We start from the raw sequence: 17,735 nt of genomic DNA on the forward strand, positions 1-17,735 counted from the left end.
CTGTTAATGACGTTGGGTCCTCTTCTCCGAATCCATATGGACTCCTTGATGATGCATCTTATATTTGCGTTACACTTCTTGCCAAGGATTTTTGAATGAAATTGTTTTATCTACAAACCTGATAAATCTGTTCAGTGACGTTAGCATATGTACTTAATATCGAGCGAACATGAAGAGTCCCATTCACAAAAGTGTAAAGGGTTTTGATCAATCATCGATACACATATATGGTCGAATCCAACCAAAAGTGTCCACGGGCCAAAAATAAAAGTCCGAAATAAAAATGTCTCCACAATTTTTTCCTTTTGCCCATTGATTGATGACATATTGGCCTTATAGGAACCAAAAGTGCCATTACTAATCTTGAAAAATAAATCCAGGACGTGTGATAGTAAATGTGATATCAAAACCCAATGTTACCTACGAATACCACTGGGATGCTTTCACTATCGCAATACTAATCAACCTAAAACAAATGGAATATTCCCATTAACGCTTTTTTCGTGTAATGTAGACCACAGGGTGTCAGGAAAATGCTAGCTCAACCAGAAAATATTTGTTTTATTTTTATAACGCGATCAATATGATCTTAGTCAATTTATGCTAGTTTATTTTTGAAAATGAAGTTTAGGTCAGTTTCTGTATTTTATTTATCAAATGAGTATGAATCAATTTACACATTGTATAAGAACGAGTAGGATATATGTTTTCAAGAATATTAGGAATTATAAGCATACACCTAACGCTTTATACAATGAAAAGGTGAACAAACCCGGGTATTCGTAGGTAACATGAGCGATTTAACAATATCTATATTGAGTTTAGAGGTTTAAAGTTTGCTATTATGGTAATGAATTAATAAAATGGTAGTTTTAGATCTCTTTCAGATGGTACGTCCAAATGAATAAATGCTATTACCTTAGATCAAAATTTTTTGATGCTTTTAGCAAGATTTTGACCACTTCATTTTGATATACAAGTAGTTAATCAGCAATTTTACATAATAAATAATTGTTGAATGAATCCGTATATGGGTAATAATAGTGTCCTGGGGTACCGCTTAAAGTTTTTGACAATTAATTTCCATTGGTAGCGACACTTCATTACACATGTCATGTATTATGCTGTATTCGTAAGTAACATTTCAGTATTTGTAGGTAAGAATTAGACTTTTGGTAGATATCCCAATCAAAACTTCATTTTATAAAGCACTTTGAATGTATCATTTTCTTTATGTGCGTTTATTGATACTTTAGACCCTATCATGTATTAATAATGTCGGTTCACAGCGGTTGAAAGAGTATTGAAGTAAGAAACAAAGGCACTAAAGTGACTTTAATTTGCTTAATTGCACACAACTCGCTTAAAACCGTTATTGCAGACTTGTGAAGTCCATCTTGGAGTCAGTTACGTTTTGTGGCCTTTCGTTTGAGGGCAACTACAATTAGCTTTATACCAGGGTCCATCATTATGTTGTCTAGATCATGAGACAATGAGAACAGTCGTTTTTCCATGGTATTCGTAGGTAACCTTAGCGAAAACGTCAAAAGTTACCTTCGAATAAATCAATTTGGACACACATTACTCAGACACCAGAAGGTCGGTAAACATTTAAAATGAAGCACACATGACAGTTGACAAATCCAAGTATTTATCCCTTCTAATCTTCTTTGAATCTGATTTTTCTTTCAAATGAGCAGACCGTCGTCTATTTCAGTACATATTTTTCAACAATTAAGCCGTATTCAGTTTTGCATGGTGGGCATGTATGTGAATTCGCAACTTTCATTGACATATAATTTGATAGCAAACATACAGGCCTTCGTTATGTACCAATATGGGCATTGGCATGAATGGCGGTGTTTCACAATACTGTCATGATGTCAAATTGTATTCGTAGGTAACATTCGGTTACCGAAATTTACCTACGAATACTTGCTTTTATTGTTGACATCTCAGAAATATTTAAACGCAGGCTATTGAAACTTGGTAGAAATAAAGAGTGTATTACCCTGCACCTATTGCTTAACTATTGTTTACTATTCTCTCACTTTGTGGAAATGACACAGCTTTTAACATGTATTCGGAGGTAATGCATATTTTTTACCAAACCTACCTTTGTGCCATTTAGAATTTCTGGCAGCTAAACACAATAATAAAGATGCCTGAATGCAATGCATTTCAGTATTGGACATATCAAAGCTTGTATCAATTGCGCATTTATTAGTGATTTCCATTTTTTAAAGATATATCGAGTGCTATGAAAAATTGTATTCGTAGGTAATGTAAAAAATACCACTCAAAAATGATCACAAAAATTCATAATTATGTACAAATATGTGAAAAATTGAACAGGCAATCTTTGAATACACGCCTTTCAGGAAATCAATTTAGATTCAATCCAATGACTTCTTTTCATAACTGATTTAGACGTTTTTAAAAATACTTTAAGAAATATTTTGAAAAAATTGGTAAAAATAGCATGTTTTGGGTCTCTGTGTCTAAGTTTTTCACAGAAGGGGGTCTTATTATATATGGCGCGAAGCGTATGATCAAGGCGAATAAACACAATACAAAAATGAATGCCAATTGATTAATACTTTTAAGTTATGGCCCTGAACATGCCGTGTACACTTTTCGTTGGATTCGACCATATACGAACAAGTAACTCTGCAAATGTGTGTCTCAACCCCATTAGCTCAGTTGGTAGAGCGCCGGACTTTGGTACATTCATGTTTTCAAACTGAAGCGCTCGATAGTAATATGCTAACCACTAACCAGTGCCGCCGACAAGGAGGGTTAAGGGGTATGTTACCCCCTTACGGAAAGCGAGAGCGGACCCCCGACCCGACGAAGTTTCACCCGACTGCGCCAAATAATATGCCGACCCGACAAAAAAAAAGCCGACCATTTCAAGAGCGCTTTTACTTTTTGTTTCTAGCACCGACCCGCTTAAACTTGTGCCGCCTGCGACCAAATTATGCCGACCCCGACAAAATTATTTAAAAAATATGCCGACCCCGACAACTAAAACACTCGCCCGCCTAGTGTATGCAGCCGTCTGTAAGTTTAAATACCCGCCCGCCTAAATATCCGCCCCGCCTAGATATCCGCCCGCCTAAATACCCGCCCCGCCTAAATATAAATCCCGCAATGCTGAAATCCCGCTATCCCGAAATCCCGCAAAAGCGGTCGCTATCTGGCAATTACGGAAAGCGAGAGCGGACCCCCGACCCGCCAAAAAATTAACGTGTAATTTCAATGCAAATTGCGGCTTTCGGTTTCCAATATCGGTAACTTAGCGACATGCAGAAAATAAGCCGATATATCACTTATTGCGGCCGCCTCCGCTGATTTTATACCCGAGAAAAGTAAACAGTGTCTCAAAAAAGCGGGTTTTCTTTCCACCCGACAAACTCTTAACCGCTCCCGCATCTGAAATGCCGCCCCCGCTAAAAAAACACCGCTTTGCGGCCGCTGCGCTGCACTGCATGCGCCAACCGCCTAAAATGCGCCCCGCCTAAATCGCGCCACCGCCTAACTTTATCCACCCGCCTAAAATGCACCACCTGCTTAAACTGATAAATTAGTGCGCCAATGGCAATGTCGCAATCCTATCCCGAAATTCAGCGATGCTGAAATCCCGCTATCCCGAAATCCCGCAAAAGCGGCCGACATCCAGCAATCCCGCAAAAGCGGCCGACATCCAGCAATCTCGCAAAAGCGGCCGACATCCAGCAATCTCGCAAAAGCGGCCGACATCAAGCAATCTCTACGGAAAGCGAGAGCGGACCCCCGACCCGACGAAGTTTCACCCGACTGCGCCAAATAATATGCAGACCAAAAAAAAAAAAAGCCGACCATTTGAAGAGTGCTTTTACTTTTTGTTTCTAGCACCGACCCGCTTAAATTTGTGCCGCCTGCGCCCAAATTATGCCGACCCCGACAAAATTATTTAATAAATATGCCGACCCCGACAACTAAAACACCCGCCCGCCTAGTGTATGCAGCCGTCTGCAAGTTTAAATACCCGCCCGCCTAAATATCCGCCCCGCCTAGATATCCGCCCGCCTAAATACCCGCCCGCCTAAATATAAATCCCGCTATCCCGAAATCCCGCAAAAGCGGCCGCTATCTGGCAAGTACGGAAAGCGAGAGCGGACCCCCGACCCGCCAACAAATTAACGTGTAATTTCAATGCAAATTGCGGCTTTCGGTTTCCAATATCGGTAACTTAGCGACATGCAGAAAATAACCCGATATATCACTTATTGCGGCCGCCTCCGCTGATTTTATACCCGAGAAAAGTAAACAGTGTCTCAAAAAGCGGGTTTTCTTTCCACCCGACAAACTCTTAACCGCTCCCGCATCTGAAATGCCGACCCCGCTAAAAAAACACCGCTTTGCGGCCGCTGCGCTGCACTGCATGCGCCAACCGCTTAAAATGCGCCCCGCCTAAATCGCGCCACCGCCTAACTTTATCCACCCGCCTAAAATGCACCACCTGCTTAAACTGATAAATTAGTGCGCCAATGGCAATGTCGCTATCCTATCCCGAAATTCAGCGATGCTGAAATCCCGCTATCCCGAAATCCCGCAAAAGCGGCCGACATCCAGCAATCCCGCAAAAGCGGCCGACATCCAGCAATCCCGCAAAAGCGGCCGACATCCAGCAATCTCGCAAAAGCGACCGACATCCAGCAATCTCGCAAAAGCGGCCGACATCCAGCAAAAGCGGCCGACATCCAGCAATCGCGACATCCTCAAAAGCGGCCGCTATCCAGCAATGAAACATGAGACGATACTGTGCATGTGCTGGAAGCAACCGGAACCTTGGAAAGTTAGGCAGAAATAATATGGTGCCATGTTAAGGGTACTACACCCTTGGATAAATTTGCGACTATTTTGTATTTTTCTCAAAACTAATAACACAGTGGTAACAAAAGTTATGTATATTATAGGGGCAAGGAATCAATTACTACACTGGAATTTCAGTGACCCAAGACAAGCGGTTCGTTATTTATGATAAGAAATGAGGTACCGCTATGATGTACCTCATTTCCTATCATATTATACTGAACCGCTTGTCTTGAGTCACTGAAATTTCAGTGTAGTAATTGGATTCCTTGCCCCAATAATATATGTAACTTTTGTTACCAGTGTGTTATTAGTTTTTGAGAAAAATACAAAAATAGTCACAAATTTACCACAGGGGTGTAGTACCCCCTTAATATAATAATAATAGTAATCGCGATCATATAGTTAGTCAGATTAAATGTTTATATGCCATAAATGTAGTGATGACCTTGTGACAGATGCATAGTTGATTAAATAGAAGGCTTCACTCATCAGGTCATGGTCATCTGGTATCTTTAATAGAAAAATGATAAATAGGCTGGATATATGGGATAAACCCAATGTAATTTATCGAATTTTTTAAATGTAATTTATCGAATTTCTTAGAATTCCTAGAGAAATGGCCTTTCCTTTTCTTTCTTCAATATTTGCGTATTTAAACACATGATAAAAGCCCGTTTGCTCATTAGTTTGGGCAATTTGTTTGAGTCTGGTCCCATTAGGACCCAAGCCTGTTTCCGACCGGATATAAACAAACGAACAAAAATGATTAACAATGTGTTTGATTTATATAATATGCCAAATAGCATGAATGGTCTTAATTTAAAGCCATATGTACGATCTTTTTTTTTTTCAAACCTGAACTTTTGGTATATTTGTAATGTTTAAACATGTCCCAACTTACACCTAAAGGAATCGGCCAAATTGGTTGTGTTAGTAGTTTAACAGAGCGATTTTGACATATAATTATGACTTTATGTCCGCCATAGAATGTAAACGACTAAAATAGCCAGTGGTGTTTCTTTTACTTTTCCTGGTTGGACAGAAAGTCTTCCCAGCAGTTATTACTAACATCATTTCAGCATTTTGGGTAAGGAATAACAAAATAAAGATTTGACGGAATTAATAAATGGTTTCAAGAACCAAGCAACTGCAGCAAGAACCTTGCATGAGAAAAACTCGAACTTTCCAGTGCGTCCCTGGCCTTAATTAGAAGGGCAGTCCTGGCTTAGGCCGTATAAAATTATTTCCTGGCTCTCGTACTTCCTCAACTTCTCCGCTCCTAAACTTCTAGGATTCAGTATTCAAAACAAAAACAAAAAAAAAAAAAAAAGAAGAAAAAAAGAAAAGAAAAAGAAAAGAAAAACAGATTAAAATCAACTCAATACCTTCGAATGTTTTGGTAAAATTTAATACAGAATAGGCTTAATAATAACGGTATAGAGCACACTGGGGTGTACTCGAATCGGGACTCGAATTACATTAGCACAGGGGTGTGCCGCTGGAACTCCGATATCTATACCCATGTTTGGGGATTTTTGGGCGAGAAACGCAGAATAAAAACAAGAAATGTCTTTAAAAAAGACAATGCCTCCAAGATACCAATGGGCACCTTTTGTTATTAGTTAAGGAGACACTTATAATGCTAGCTATAAGGTAACGCTATTGGATATAGAATTTTGTCTGATTAAATATGTGAGCCCATTCTCTCTCCTGATTACAAGACTGAAAATTTTATTTTAATCGGATATTCGGTTACCAAAATATGGCCTGTCAAAATGGCTTTCTTTTATTTTTGTTATGCAATGTTGTCAGGTAGGCCTAGGCCTTATTTTCTAATTATATATGCAAGAGTTATACAAAGTAAAATGTTCAGATCGGCTACAAAATAAGATATAAAACCCATGGATGCCTTTGGCAAATTTCCATTTGCATAATTAATTTGGGCCCTAATCAACTTTTCTAATAAGTGGCCCTGATTAATTATGCAAATTGAAATTTGCCAAAACGCAACCGTAATTTTGTAGTATAGTGTGTGTTCTACCCATGTAGGCCTACCATGCCTCAGTGCCATAGCTCTTTTAATTGTATCTGATTATCTGAAATCTTTACTTTGCATAATTCATGCATGTAATTAGAAAATCATCTGGCAACTGGACTTGTCAAAAATATAGAAAATAAAAAGAAAGTTGTTGCCAATTTTTTGTTTTGGTTTCGCGCCATTTTGACAGGCCATATCTCAAGAACCGAATGTAATCTACAGGGCATAAGCTTTAAGTACTATAGTAGGCCTATTATTTAAATAGAAAGAAAATCTAAATTTGTGCATTAGCCAATAGGGCCACGGTCACCTAAAGTCACCTTGCAGATAATTCTGATGTATGAAATAAGACCTTCAAACTTTCAGATATGAAGAGTTCCAGATGCAGGCAGCCGTTTCTGTTTTTTAAAATATAGGCCTAAGTTGTATCAAGAGTCATTTCTTGTGGATTTTTTGACTGAAAATTACAATTGTAACGTTTCAGAGTAACAAATTTTCGTATCAGATTCTTTTATGCTTGTTTATTACATTTTGTATTCAGGACTAAAATAATATTAATATTATTATATTTAGGGGGGTCTTTTCATAGGCCATTACTTTTTTGTATGTGTAATTGAATAAAAAATCAAAAACATTATTGTTTTGTTTTCTTTCCTTCATTTGTGCTTTGTTTTGCATCGAAAGGGCCAATATCAACACCTTGTTTGTAAGAAGTATTGTGTGGGGAAAGATGATTCTTGCATTTTATTTTTATTTTTATCTTAACAAACAAAAAGCAAATTTCTCAGTCATAGTCTTGAAACGGTCATGGGTATGCATACAAAAAATATTGCAACAGTACTCAGTAGAATGTAAAAAACTGACATACATACCACCAACATGACCAACCACGCATGGGAAGCAAATACTTTAAAACGAATTATTCGAATTATATCAACGCAATAAAATTGCAATACTTTAGTACATGTATTTTAACAGCAATGAAGCCGGTCATAGGCGCGGCTAGGCGCATCATAGTTGAACACGGCACAGCACATACATCTCGTATGCAGAGAAATCAAATAGCTAGCCGGTCTTTTCAATCCCATCATTTCAACCTATTATTATGATGTAGACACGCATGCACGATGATTGCGGCCTAGTCGAGCCTAGCATGCATGCCAGTCGGCCTGCTGACTCACCGCGTATTAAATGACACAAAAATACCTCAAATTTTGCACAAAACAATCCATGATGTCAAATTATCACATCCAAAGTGTCGCCATGAACGTCAGCTTCAACTTCTCCAGCCAAAGTTTTTGCATTGATAATCAGGTTTCATGTAATCATGAAATTAAACCTTGTTTAATGTGTTTTCCCATTGCCACACACAGCATAACGGTTGTCCGACTTGATTTCTACGATATTGCTGATGTGATGAGGCTACAACCCATAAAGCTCCATAATTAAATACCGAATTAAAAATACTAGTTTGCGTCTGACGTCATGACAAAGGCGCGCCGTGATTGGTTGCTGACCTGCGCAGTATGGCATTTTTGGTCTGGTTGACAGGACGGCATACGCAAGCTAGTCTTTTTAATTCGGTCTTCAATTATACAACATATGAGTTTGAAAAAATTCTAATGCATAATTCATGAGCTTGATAGACTCGCACCATTGGCGCCACGTGCTAGGTGTTTCTAGAATCCCTATAGAATAAGATTAATTTTAATGCTAATTTATTGCACATGCTGAGGAAGCGTGATTACCTTTTTGAACATTCGGAAATGGCGATAGGCGAATTTATGTATGGCGCAAAGTGGTGGGGGATATTGGGCTCTCGATATTGGGCGGAAATTAGAGTACTTGTCAGAATATAAATTTGTACAATCGGCCTACATGCCGCGCCATGTGCGGCATTTTAGGTGTAAATTTCAAATCATACTACTTTCCTGGCGGAGGCAGAATAAAATAATCGTACTGTCTATGTAATCAGGAAACTACAGAGGCGATAGTGTACATTTAAATTTGTCATTACTACTTCATGTTGATATTCAAACAGTGCTATAAAGTTGTCTACCAAGGAATGTGTTTGTATTGAAAGAAATAATTGTTTTACAACTTGGATGAATTACTTTTATGCAAATCCGAAAATTGCAACCCCGATTGCAACAGATATTTTTCATTTCTTTAAGATTTAGCGGTATTGCCAGATTGTACGTACAGTTGGGCTACATTAATAGCCTCATTATAGTTTTATTGATACATACTGCAGTTACTGTCCGTTTTCCTATACAAAATACACAGTGCTCTCACCATTGACGCGTGACCTCTACAAATGATGTATGTTGGAAGAATGGACACTTGCCTAGTTAACATCACTGTGTGAAAAATAACCAGCCAATATTTAACTTATTCTCCAAACTTCTAGCAAATATATTTCTCTAACATGACCTAAAATTACAGCTAGGTTAGATGTTCAAAAATAGTCGCACTTTTGTAAAATATGAGTGAGGGCAAGGCATAGCTAGCCAACTCCCCGTGTTAATTGAATGGAGATTTGACCGAAAATATTGGTATCGGACCGCTCACTTCTGAAGGATGCCACAAAAACGGTACAAGCTACATTTAAACTATTCTCTGGCATTCATCATGATGAGTTTCTTATATAGTATGCCGAAATTGGGTACTGTAGGTGATTGACAAAGGGTCGCACTTTTGTGTTTTAGGAAGGATATGTAAACGACAGATAACACCAAAAATATGAAGAAATTATTTCCAAACCGTGTTAAGTCAACAATCATTATGTTGCTCATTTTCAAGAATGCTGGTTAACAAAAAGCAGGCCATTGTCTCATTTCGTGAACAAAGGTCCACTACCATTGTTTCCTTGCGTTTCCTTTATAATCGGTTACCCAACTGAAGCTGTATTATGGCAGCTCATTGCTATATCGCACATATAAAACAGACACATGTGCACAGCCAGAGAAGATCCGATTTAATCAGTTGAGCTGTTTCAATGAGTGTTATCTTGGTTTAATAGCTTTTAATGGGGTTTAAGTCCTGCAAAGGTCGAGGTGAATTCTACTGTAGACATGACTGCATCATGACTGGCAAAATACTTGCCTGTATGTGCTTGTTGTTCTGCTATAGCGTATAGAATCTGTTAATGATACTATAACTACACAGTCAATTAATTTATGTCAACATGTCCTTTTCACGAGGCTGTGTTTATATAACTGAATTCATTTATACAAACACAACCTTGTCTAAGAGAGTACTTAAGGGATCTGGAATGAGCGTTTCGATAGTATTTTTTGTGGGACATGAGAGCACATCAGACATATCGAATTGCATTCCTAATACGAAGAATGTCTTTCTGATATCAAATAATTTTCATTTTTTGAAAATCACGATGTAATACAAATTTTATGACAAATTATTAAAATTTGATATTTTTCATATTATTGATATATAACAGTCCTGGAAGTAAATTTTAAAAATCTAATGACATATTCTTAAAGTGTATGTAGCTGGGAGGAAAAGCCGATCAATTGAAAAATTTTGACCTATCATATTGAAGATATGGACTTTTTTCCCAAAATGACCTAATTTATTGTGTTTTGGGAAAAAGATCCATATCTTCAATACGAAAGGTCAAAATTTTCAATTGATCGTTGGCTTTTCTTCCCACCTACATACACTTTAAGTACATATCATTAGATTTATAAAATTTACTTCGAGTACTGTAATATCAAAAATATCAATTTTTAATCATTTGCCATCAAAATGTGTATTATATTGCGAATTTAAAAAAATCAAAATTATTTGATATCAGAAGGCCATTCTTCGTATTCAGAATGCAATTCGATATGCCTGATATGCTCTCATGTCCCACAAAAAATACTGTCCAAACGTCCATACCCCATCCCTTAAATGAAAGAGCACACTTATATTGTCCATATACGAGATTCATTTCAATGAGCAATGGCCAAATCTCTTTGAATCGCAAATCTCGTGCGAATTCGCCTAGTCAGTTGTCAATTCAATGAACAATGAGTTTTCTAAAGAGCGCTTAAAAATTGATATCAAATCGGGACCAATGTTAAGGCATTTTAAGATTTTTTAATCATTTCTTGCATAAAAGCGAACGTCGAACCTCTAGAGCGACCGACACATCCCGGATCCGAATAGGCCTACCGTATATATGTTTTATCTCGATGCGTAGGCCTTATTTATGGTGCCCTTCTCCCCACGGGGGGGTGTCCTGGGGTCGGCCTCCACGTTTCTTCGAGCACTGTTATATCTGTTAGATGTACTGTTGGAAAACACCGAAAACTATGTACCAATGCTGCCTTACATTGAAAAAAAAACCCACCTCCCTCCCATTAATTCAAAATCCTCCGGACGAGAACAAAGATTAATTTTATGTGGCCTTTAATCACAGCAGGGTATGTGTGCACAGCTACATTATTTTTTGTACATAGATGTTTCGGATCATCGTGTATCTAAAGCTTGGAACATATAATAGTGGTCACTTTAATCTGAGGTTCAGGGGAGTGCTCAATATTCAAGGCCAAAAAATCTACAAAAATGTGGTCAGGTCTACCATGATATGAACATGAAAGGTGCAGGGAAGGTTTACAGTCTATGAGGGAAGTGAGTGCAGTAGCGGATATTTAGGGAGTGTTCATTAATACTTTGGTAGGGGGGTTGGTTTTCCTCAAATTTTTCACAAGAAAACTTTTTGACCCCCCCCTTGCATGGACCGCTAATAAACTTTTTGCCCCCCTCTTTTGACAGACAAAACTTTGTTTACCCCCACCCCTTTATTAATATCGTATAACAAACATTATTTTTTTCATTTTATAAATGAAAGGATTTAAAAGGGCATTTCGTGATCCACAGCCTCATCACCCCACTTTTTTTTTCAAAAAAGTTGAGAGATTTTATACCACTAGAAACCTCTGGCTACATAATGTTTTATGTACCCAAAATTTCTTACAGATTAATTCGTTTAGCAAAAATATCGTCACATTTGAATTTCATTCTGGTATAACAGATAGAACGAAATTATACAACAGTGGGCTATGGAGCAGTGTAACTAAATCATGCATGCATAACTCGCAAACGCAAACTCGGAATCAACTCAAATTTTTGGAATAAGCTTTTTCGTGGAGATCTACTGAAAAATGTCATAAAAAGAGGATGCCAGGATCACGAAATCCTCCTTTGAGGTTCATAAGCACAGTAGCATAATTTGCATTATATCCGTGGCTTATGATCCAGATAGTACAAATGCACGCGAACCGCGCAAAACATTTGGTCAAAATCACACATACACAGGCATGGGGTATCAGTTTTGGCCCCCTAAGACCGTGTCACCTGGGCCTGGGGCCACTCTGCCCTATAGTAAATCTGCCCATGGGCCTATGTAGGCCCCATGTCACATGGGGGAACATGGGAAATCACATTAAAACAGCAAACTATTTTAACATGTCGGAACATTTTGACAAAATTAGTAAAATTTTCTAAAGTATTGGTAAAAAGTCGTACAAATTATAAAATTCAGTAAAATCGCATAAAATTATTGGCAAAAAAAACTAAAATCACATGAAAAATATAAAATCACATGAAAAATATAAAATCACATGAAAAAATATAAAATCACATGAAAAAATATAAAATCACATGAAAAAATATAAAATCACAAGAAAAAATATGTAGTTGCAGGAAATTATGTGAAATAACAGTAAAAATCATTACATTATGAAAATTGTTTGTAAAATAATTATTGTAAAAATTAGCCAAAATTTCAAAATCACTGAAAAATATATAAAATCGCATGAAATAATGTAAAATCGCATTGAATAATGTAAAATCGCAAGAAAGAATCCCTAGTGATACTCAACATTGATTGGTGGAGAAGGGGGAAGGCTGCAGTAGTAGGAAATGATTCAGACTTAAGGGCTGGGGTATGAACGTTTGGACAGTATTTATTGTGGGACATTAGAGCACATCAGACATATCGAATTGCATTCTGAATACGAAGAATGTCCTTCTGATATCAGATAATTTTGATTTTTTGAAATTTTGACCTTTCGTATTGAAGATATGGATTTCTTCCCCAAAACACCAAAAAAATAGGTCTTTTTTGGGGGGGGGGGAAATCCATAGGCCTATCTTCAATATGAATGGTCCAAATATTATTTTCAATTGATCGTCGGCTTTTCCTCCCAGTTACATACGCTTTAAGAATATATCATTAGATTTGTAAAATTTACTTCGAGGACTGTTATATATCAAAAATGTGAAAAATATCAAATTTTAATAATTTATCATAAAATTTGTATTATATCGTGAATTTCAAAAAATGAAAATTATTTGATATCAGAAAGATATTCTTCGTATTCAGAATGCGATTCGATATGTCTGATGTGCTCTCATGTCCCACAAAAAATACTGTCGAAACGCTCAAAACGCTCATTCCAGATCCCTTAATACACCAAAGAAAGCTAAAATTCAGTTAACCTATGTCAAGTATAATCATAATTATGGGCAATTCCAGAAATTAATGGCACCCCCTTAAAGAAGACATGTGATTTTTTCGGGAATTCCCAGACCAAAATGTTATCCAAAAAAATTGTGAATTCCCAATTTAAAAAAAAAAAAAATATGCTTAAAAAATTGGGAATTCCCAGTGACCCTTAAAAGAAGACAGTCAAATTTTCACCAAAGTTTTGGGAATTCCCAGACCAAGTTTGTATCCAATTACTCGAATTACATTAGCACAGGGGGGGTGCCGCTGAACTCCGATATCTATACCCATGTTTGGGGATTGTTTTACCTGAAAACGGCTGATTTGACCATTTTGACCATTTTTTCCATATCGAAAGGTTTGGCTACAAAACCATTCGCCTATAAACGAATATATCGTTTCAATCTCGATACACCTGAATACACAAATTTGTCCAAGCGGCGGCAAATTAGCCTTGTCTATACACAGTCTGTGTTACACTACACGATTGAGTACATGGCATCATAAGAGCTGTGTGAGCTTCTAGCTGGTGGAAAATACGGCATCTATGATTGGTTTTTGTCAAAACACCGAATGTTCCCTTCATCCAAGCAGAAAAGTTTTTATATCGAACGAAAGCTAACACTTCCCGTTAAAAAACACTTTTTTTTAATTACGTCAACAGATGACACAATTCAATGCGAATGTGGGGAGGGTTGCAGTAGTAGGAAATGATTCAGACCAAAGAAAGCTAAAATTCAGTTCGCCTATGTCAAGTATAATCATATGGGCAATTCCAGAAATTAATGGCACCCCCTTAAAGAAGACATGGGATTTTTTCGGGAATTCCCAGACCAAAATTTTATCCAAAAAATTGTGATTTCCCAAAAAAAAAAAAAAAAAATATGCTTAAAAAATTGGGAATTCCCAGTGACCCTTAAAAGAAGACAGTCAAATTTTCACCAAAGTTTTTGGGAATTCCCAGACCAAGTTTGTATCCACAAGAATTGTGAATTCCCATTAAAAAAAATGCTTTAAAAGATTGGGAATTCCCATTGTCCCTAAAGAAGACCGGCAAATTTTCTCCCAAATTTTTGTTAATTCCTAATAAAAAAGGGACGTTTTCTTGGAAATGTCTTCTTCTTCTTTCTTCTACTTTGTGTTACGGCTCAACACTCCATGGAGAAAGGCGAGTTGGAAATTTTGCGTGCGCTAGTGCTTTGATGCGTTCTACATATCTAAAAGTTGCTCAATGCTGCGCAAAGTTGCCCAAAGTTTTGTAAACTGTTCATGAAATTACGGCAAGTTGCATAAACTTATTACAAAGTTGCATAAAATTGTGTTAAGTTGTTCAAATCTTTCACAAAGTTAATAGGCATGTGACTGACCCGGGGTGCGGGGGACTTCAATATGAAATGGATATAGGTGTATGGTTGGCACTTTCGCAGTAAGGGACATTCAGTGAGAGCAAAATGTAAAAAATATGCATGGGGTCATTGGGTACGAGTGAGAGCTTGATTTTTGGCATTCAGTGAGAGCAAATGTAAAAAATATGGGGTCATTGGGTGAGAACATGACTTTTGTTTTTAACCTTTGGGTGAGAGCCGAAACAGCACCACAGAAACCTCGAACATCAAATTTAGTTAAGTGGCTTCAAATTTCTTGTTTTTTCAAAATAAAAAAAAATCAGTGATAAATGAACGTTGCTGTTCAAATTGACAAATAAGGGTCTTTGGGTGACAGATCAAATGGAAAAATGGAGTCTTCGGGTGACAGAGCATGTGTTCATAACAAATATGAAATGGATATAGGTGTAGGGCTGGCACTTAAGGGGCATTCGGTGAGAGCAAAATATGAAAAACATGGGGTCATTGGGTGAGAGAATGTTTTTCGGCATTCGGTGAGAGCAAAATATACAAAATATGGGGTCAATGGACCATTGGGATCTAAATTAGGGAGGCATGGGTGAGAATATGACCTGTTTTGGGTGGGAGCCAAAAGAAACTTCGAAAATTGAATTTTTAGTTCTAAAATGGCTTCAAATGGCTTGTTATTTCCAAAGAAGTAACAAAATCAGTGATGACTCGTTGCTGTTCAAATGGAAATAAAAGGGTCTTTTGGTGACAGATCGAAAGGAAAAATATGGGGTCTTTGGGTGAGAGACCATATACCCAAAAAACTATGGGGGCACTCAACTTTATAAGTGATGGGTATGTGCCTACCGGCGTCGCGAAGTAGGGGCATATCGGGTGCAAAAACGTTGTTTTAAAAAAGGGGGTCATTGGGTACAAACAAAATGAAAAAGGGGGTCACTGGGTATACTATTTTGAAAATGGGGGTCATTGGGTATAAGATTTCAAAAAAGGGGTCATCGGGTAGAAAATTTTGAAAAATTGGAGCACATTTTTATTTCTTGTTCCAAATTTGTCAAATTCCCAATACAATGTACATATTAGCTGAAATAATTAAGAGAATTTGAAAGTTTCCGTATTTGCATTTTGATGATACCATTCTAGAAAAAAGGGTCATTGGGTAGCCGCATCTAAAAAGGGGGGTCATCGGGTATAGTCGACTTCAAAGGAGGGTGCCTATTGACAGGCACATTGCCACATACCGTCATTTTGAGTGCCCCAGGGTCTTTGTGTGACAGCGACGCTGAAAAAGGGTTCTGATGTTAAGAGCCATAAATATCCAAAGTTGAGTGCCCCCCCCACCCCGGGCCTTTCATTTTGGGCTATAGAAAACACACCCTGGATTTCTTGCCGGAATTTGGGTGTTTCAATTATCAATATAGACATATCCAAAATTATATGGGTGACATGTATTCAGCCCTCGGCCAAAGTATTAAAAAACCTCTTTTTGGAAGACACCCGGGGAAGACACAGCCGGAATTTATACAATGATTTTATTATTTATCTTTTTGGTGCTTCTAGGCACATCAAATGGACACCCGGAATTAATGCACACAAAACCCCTATGGAAGACAATAGGCCTAGCCAGAAATTGATACAATTTAGGCCTGCTCGCTGGAATTTCTCACTCAGGGTTGAAACATGGTTGAAATGGGCGAATTACTATATGGCCTTTTATTATAGCAGCTGACAAAATGAGATACTATAAGTACCCAGTCATAATTAATAAAAAATTAGTTAATTAGTATTAATTAATTAATTAATTAATTAATTAATTAATTAATTAATTAATTAATTAAAATAAACACAATACATATTTTTTCCCTTTTTCATCAAACTTTTAATTATTTTTAATTAAATTATGATGTACTATAAGGCCCTTCACAATTGATTCAGAGTTTACTGTTCAATATTTTAAAAATAGGACGAGGTGGCTTTTAATTATTAATTATTAATTGTCTATTATTTTCTTAGTATTAGTTATCACAACCAATAATCAACCCGTTTTGACTGGAGCTGGCATTTAATTATTTTTACATATAGTATAAGGTGCAGTTATGCTGTTTGTTTATTCATCATTATTGTTGATATGATTCATGTTAGAAAGTAGCAAGTAAAAGTCATTAAAAGCAATAATATTTAAACACAGATTATAATCTGTGATTTAAATAATGCAAAATATACTAGGCATAAATAAAATAATCAAATATTTAGCAATTTTCAATTTTGGACGCGGCGCGGGCGGTTAACAGTAAACTAAGAATTGATTGAGAAGAGCCTATTAAGTGTTGGGCAGTTGTAAATTTAGTAACGTATCGAAACGTATGGAAATGGATGGAAAAGGATGGAAATGGATGGAAATGGATGGGAAAAGGATAGGAACGGATCGAAAAGGATGAAAATGGGTCGGAATGAATCAAAATATGACTCAAATATCTCGAAATGAGTACAATAAGAGCTAAAATTCGTCAAAATGTGTTTCACCCGTCGGTCAAATGCTCAAATCACAGGACAAGCCGCCACAGCAGCATGAAACCACAGATACTAGTACTATAGTATTATAATACTAGTATTCCAATATCTGTGATGAAACATTGGCAGATCTCAATAGGTCAAGGCCATAATGTAATATTACTAAATACAAATTTTCAACATAATTTGTGTAATTAAATGTTCATGCATCATACATAGTACATACACCAGTCCAGTTGTAAACTTTTCAAGATAATTATTGAAATATAAATCTTTGAAAATCCTTTTTTGAAGTAGTTCATCAGCTATTATAAAGTACTATAAATAGAAAGTAACAATCCTGGAGAAGAACTGCATCATAAAAAAGTTTGGCGAAAATTGTCTTTATAAAATTGTGTATTTTTCCACAATTCATTCACCAAATTGGTCTATAGACATGATATCTAAATACAATGTA

The sequence above is a fragment of the Amphiura filiformis genome, chromosome 17 (assembly GCF_039555335.1).
Source record: "Amphiura filiformis chromosome 17, Afil_fr2py, whole genome shotgun sequence".
NCBI lineage: Eukaryota > Metazoa > Echinodermata > Ophiuroidea > Amphilepidida > Amphiuridae > Amphiura > Amphiura filiformis.